Here is a 5,789-nt window from a genome sequence, read left to right as displayed (position 1 = left end):
CCCAGCAACCAGAGCTGGACTGACCCCTGGTAGGTGGCCTCATTTAGGAAAAAAAAAAAAAAAAAGAAGCCAGAAGGATCTTGGAATGGGCCTTATGAGCCAGGCCTCTCTAATTGCCCTCCTGCTAAGGCAGCCCTGTAGCTCTGGGCTTGCACTTAAATAATTAATGCACCTCTTCCAAAAGGCTTCCCAGCATCCACCAGGATCTCTCAGCACACGGGAGATCCTTATTAAATACTCACTGTAGCATCCCACCTTCCCCAGGGGCTCTTTGGCTCCTCCTTCTCATCCTTCAAAAGTTAAATTTACAAGTCCCACCACTCAGCACATTGGACCTGCTTTGTGGTTCTGTTTTAATTAGGGGACAATGGAGGAGCGAGCGTGCAGTGCATTTGTATTCGTGGCATCAATAATTCAGTAAGGAGAGAACGGAACAGACAACCCACACGTGCAACCTGCTTAAAATTTATTACTTCTCATGATGAACAAACTTTTAATTGGGAGTCTACCGTTCTATTTTCAGATCCAGAAGGGACCTGGACGTGAGTCCTGTTTGCCACATAACAATCCCAAAAAGGCAGAAATTCAGGAAGGAAATCCATCAAAAAAATTAACAGGATTGTCTCTGAGCAGTCATGATGGATGACTTGGATTTAGTTTTCTTCTTTGTGTGTTTCAATTCTTTTTTTTTTCTTGCAAGCCCTCTGCTATGAACAAGTTTTTGCTTTACAATAAAGCCATGTTTTAAACTAGAGACTACGTCACAGTTGAAGTCCATTAATTGAAATGCCCTGCGCCCAGTGAGGCTAGCTGCTGTCCCATGCACATCCTTCAGGGCTGTCAAAGGTGGAGGGGTCTCTGCCTGGAACCCTGGGCACTCATTCGGAATCTGAGCAGTTGCAAGACATACAACCACTGCATGCTGAATCTCGGGAACTATCCCCTGGCTCTGTGGAGGCTGAGCCTGGATCTCAAGTGTGGCTACATAAGGGTGGCAAGCCCATGGTCACATCCTATGTGGCTTCTGCCCAGCCTGGCAAGTGGAGAGAGAGAAAGACGTTCCCAATGCCAACTCCCCTTGATGTAGAGCACAGCCTAGCTGACGTAACGAGCACAGAGGAATAGGGGCAGATGGAAGGACAGGCCATACAAACCTCCACAGCCTGTTTAGGTCCTCCTCATAGAACAATAAAGAGCCAAGTAGAAAGGCTTTCGGATCACCTTCCTTCAAACAAACAGCAGCAAGTGTTCATAGAGGAGAAGGTTTCACCCAGGTATTGTTAGCAAAGTGAAATTGCTTCTGTTCAAGGGGTGTAGGTCTGGGGTTTTTACACAAGTAACTGTTAAGTGTTCACAGAGAAGTAATTAACACACCTGATGCCACATGGCTGTGCTCTGTGTGTAATGAGACCTGCTCTCTCCGTGAAGTCCAAGCTGCAGGGAGTTACTCCTAACCGCGGTCAGCATGCTGCAGAGCTTGTCCCTGGCACTCACCCACATGTGACCAATCCCTGTACCTTTAGCCAGCATCACCCAGCCCCTCCTCAGCTCTGAGAGCCATCCTTCTGCGCTCTGCAGGCTCGTATCCAGCTGTCCTGCTTCCTTGGATAAGCAGGACTGCACTTCGTTCATCTCTCCCCGCCAGCTTAGGTCACAGAGCTCAAAGGCCTCCAGCTCCATCCACACTGTCACACACAGCAAGAGTCCCTTCTTTGGGGGGCTGTGTAGTTTTCCACTGTGCGTATGCGGTGTCCTTCCTTCATCCATCTGTGGACAAGCCAGCGGGATTGCTGGAAATCTCTTGGTACTGTGACATGTTGACAGATTGCTCACCTTCTCTGAAGAGTGGCCTCTTGGCCCCTTACTGGTTGTGTTGGGAGTGTGAAGAGTGACCCCACAGCATGCAGACTTCAGGCTTCATAGTAGGATGGGAAACTCACATAGACAGACACATAGACAGACAGACAGAAGACAGACAGACAGATGATAGATAAGTCATGAGAGTCAAGGAACTAGACAATGAAGCCTCCTGGCAGTACACTTCTCACTGTAGGAGCTGTAGCAATGGTCTACAATTTTTCCCAAAGGAGAATGAAAACATCCCCAAAATCTGGTCCCCGTCCCAGGCCCTTGAGCACCTGGTGTGACTGCAGCTGCACTCCACACTCATGCTGAACCCAGTTGTAACTGGAGGCTCCCATTGCCAGGAATCACTTCCGTAGACAAGAAGAACTTTCCCATTGATTGTGGAGGGGCCCTCCCCGCTCTCCAAGGCATGATCTCTATGTAAACAAAGTGGTTAATTAGACAATCCATTGGGCTATTTAAAATGCATTCTGCTTTAAAAGAACAAGCAATCACAATATAAAAACCACAGCATTTCTAATATGTCAACTAATTTTTGCCATCGTATTTTTAGAAAAATGGATTCACATAATTTATTAATGTGCCTTTTTTAATTTCATTCATAAATAAGTAATTGCATCTTCATTACCATCTGACAGATCAGAAATGTTTTGAGAGACAAGAATGCAGGGATTTCTCTACCCTTAAGAAGAAAAGGGAGCCCTGTGCATCTTCCGGCAGAGTCCTGCCCATTGAGTAGAAGCCTCTGTCTGTGCCAGTGTCCCTCAACCTTGTCTTGGTGGCTCAATCAAAAATGAGAAGGGAAGAGAAAATGAGGGTTCCACAGAGCAATAAGCAAGGGCTGCGGTGCTGTCAGATGAATCCACGAAGGCTGCACAGCACAGAAAGGCCTTCCCCTACAGCACCAAGGCTGCTGAGTATCCTGGAGACATGCTCAAGCAAACCCTTTGCCCTCATCTTGGAGAGCCATCGGTCCAGGCCAGGCAGATTCCTGGAGGCAGCCATATCCAAGATGTTGGTCCCAGTGATGATGATGGCCCATACTTTCTTTTTTTACCTCCTCCCCTTCAGCCTGGTAACAGATGGCCCCACTTAGGCAAGATCAAGATTGTATCCAGCATAGCAGAGTCACAGAGACATGTCTCCTATACCTGCCTGGCCTGGAAGGATGGAACCGAGGCCCTGGGGACAGGGAGGGTAGACGAAAGCAGCCTCTAGATGCCCTGGCTTCTGTCCTGCTTGCAGACAGCGCCTTGCAAGATACAACTCCTGGGTTTCCCCTGAGCAGATTTCAGACTTGGATATGAGAGCAAGACAGAGAGCTGACCACATCACACAGCTGGAGCCATGGGCGGGGGGAGGGGGTCCTTCCCTCAGGGAGAGCCACACAGCTGCACATTTTCAGAACATAGGGTAGACACTGGACCTGGGGTGTCACTATGTTTGTGTTCCACAGAGAAGAACATGAAACAAAAGGACACGTGTCCAGAAAAAGCCTAAGGACTCCCCAGCAACCACATCCTGGACCCCAACTACATCACCAGGACTTTATAGCTGGCTCCTGGTGTGTAAAGAAATCTCACTGATGGTCTCCTCACTACAGCTAAGAAAAACAGAGACAGAGGTGGCAGGTAGTGCAAAAATGGCCAAGCACAGGTCAGTCCCACCTGGGACACACACAAACATCTTTCTGAGGCCACTGTAACCCACTGACCATAAGGCCAGGGCCAAACCAAGCCCTAGACATCACTGATGACTGCATAGAGAAATGGAGGAGCCTGGGCAGGCTCACCTGTGTCTGGGACCTACAAGGAGGCTGAAGGTTCCAGTCTAGATGGCTGCTCAGCCCTACAGGAGAAGCCCATGAGGCAAGGCCAGAAAGTCCAGGCAGAATAAAAGTGCACAGGGAACCTTACCATGAGGAGGGCTGTAGGGAGAGTTGAGTTCGGCCCAGGAATCAGCAGCCACTGAACACCACCCTCTGGAATGGCTGGTGCAGGAGAAGAGAACACAGCCCAAGGAAGAAAATACCATCTTGGAGGGGAAAAAGAGAGAACATTGGGCAAGTAATAGTAAGAGAGGTCCTGAGTATTTCAGGCTTCCTTGGATAGGGTTCTGGACCCATCTCAGGACATCACATTCCAGGCTCCTGAAGATGACTGTCAAGGAAGGGCCATAGTTTGACATCTCCCAAATGCCTGGCACTCCCTCAGCTCCACGTTTTGTGGCTATGAGTCTGCGGCGTGAAGGCTCCATCTCAGAGAGAAGCTAGGTGGGGTCTAACCCTGCCCTTTGTTATTTGTTTGTTTTTTCTTCCCAGAGTGCTCTGGGAAGTAGGGTGAGAGGCACCTCTATGTCCTGGCACAGCTCTGAGGAGGGAGCAGGTCTAGGAGTCCAGGATCTATATCTCTTAGGTCCATAACCTCCATGGCTCACCCCCTCCCCACTCTGACCCCTTTACAGCCACTCTGAGGTAAGGTACAGCCCCCTGACAGGCAACGCGTTATTCTTATCTCTATGGGCTGTGGTCTGGCTGTGGGTCTGAACAGTGCCCAGTTAGACTATCACCTCTCTTAGCCTAGAGTCAGGCCCACTGTCCTGACAAAGGCTTGGGGTCTCTAGGGCATCCTAATTTCAAAACATAAACTACTTCGCATGCCAAAACACCTTTGTAACACCCATGTCATTAGCCATTCTAGAACATAAATAAGCTAAATTGTGCATTTTGTCAGACTCTGTGCCTGCTTTTCTATTGAGAGCTGGCATATGTGCCCAGATAAAGTCTCTCAGAAGCTTGGCACCATGTCAAAGCCATGTGTCCCAGGGGTCAGTGCAAAACTGGGGAGGCATGGTGAGAAAACACGCTTTGTCCCGAGCTGTTTCATAGGGACCCTATGTCAGAGCAGCATGCCCCAGCCAGATGCACAGCCAACTCTCATGCACCCTCATGCATCAGGCTCTATACACAGCAGGCCTTCCAGCATATTCCAGAAAGCAAAAAGCACAAGGCACGTGTGTCCTCGACCTCCGGATGGCATGTCCAGGCACAGCAACACAGTAGGGACAATCTGGGGAGAGCTCTGGCTGCTGGCTGCCCAGTCCATCTTCCCTAGCCCAGGCCAGGGACGGGATGCAAACCTGCTCTTCCTAAATGAGATGAAACATTATAAATTAATCACTGAGCAGCGGCTAAAATCCAGATGCTATCAATCCACTTGTCACAGAGAACGACTCGTATCTGAAAGACAATGACTCCCAAGTTTTCATATTTACTTAATTTTAAGTTAGGCTTCCAAGATCCCTAAATCAACAGTGGGTTCTTGTGGAAGAGGAGAAAGCAGAGCGAGAGCACAGGTCAGGGAGAGGCCTGTGAGAAAGGCAGTGGCTCAGCGCCACCTGCAGGGACACAACTGCAACAGCTAAGTCCCCAGCAGCGATCACTGCCTGGAGCCTTCAGAACAGGGCAGAACCACAATTGTTCCCACGCTCTCACACAAATGTGAGGACCTGAAAAAGGACTTACCAGTGAGAATCTCCTCTGAGAATGGCTGCTTCTTCGTTTGGAAGAATCCAGTCTCAGTAGCTGGTGAGGACAGGTCAAAGAGCTGTGTTCAAAGGGGTAGCATGGAAGTTGAGTCCTAGCACCTGGCCTTCCCCAAGCCGAAGCTGCAACCATTCCTGTCAGATCTGGAAGCTTCCATCCTGGGAGACATGTGCAGGCCCTGATGGCTTTCCTGGCTGTCCCTTCCCAATCCCTGCCAACTTTCAAAGATTCTAATTTGCCTGAGGAAGCACAGGCCTTGGAATCCCGATGCAAGCCCTTGACCTTGGAAGTGACCTCCTCCAGGGCCACAGGCCACTCCCTCTGACACTTGACTTCCATCAATGTTCTTCATGAACACCTTCCTCGGGCACAATAGTAT

General features: G+C 49.5%; 1 long non-coding RNA gene across 1 annotated transcript; it reads right to left on the bottom strand.

Annotated features, from left to right (window-relative positions):
- Positions 1-506: 506 nt before the first annotated feature.
- LOC132655992 (uncharacterized) lies at positions 507-5,472 on the bottom strand. Its single transcript, XR_009593947.1, has 3 exons — positions 5,390-5,472; positions 3,783-3,900; positions 507-2,282 (listed from the first exon to the last, which is right to left on the bottom strand). It is a non-coding gene; the product is annotated as an uncharacterized LOC132655992 (long non-coding RNA).
- Positions 5,473-5,789: the final 317 nt, after the last annotated feature.

This window comes from Meriones unguiculatus, chromosome 8 (genome assembly GCF_030254825.1).
Source record: "Meriones unguiculatus strain TT.TT164.6M chromosome 8, Bangor_MerUng_6.1, whole genome shotgun sequence".
Classification (NCBI taxonomy): Eukaryota; Metazoa; Chordata; class Mammalia; order Rodentia; family Muridae; genus Meriones; species Meriones unguiculatus.
This window is presented reverse-complemented; position numbering and strand designations above follow the sequence as displayed.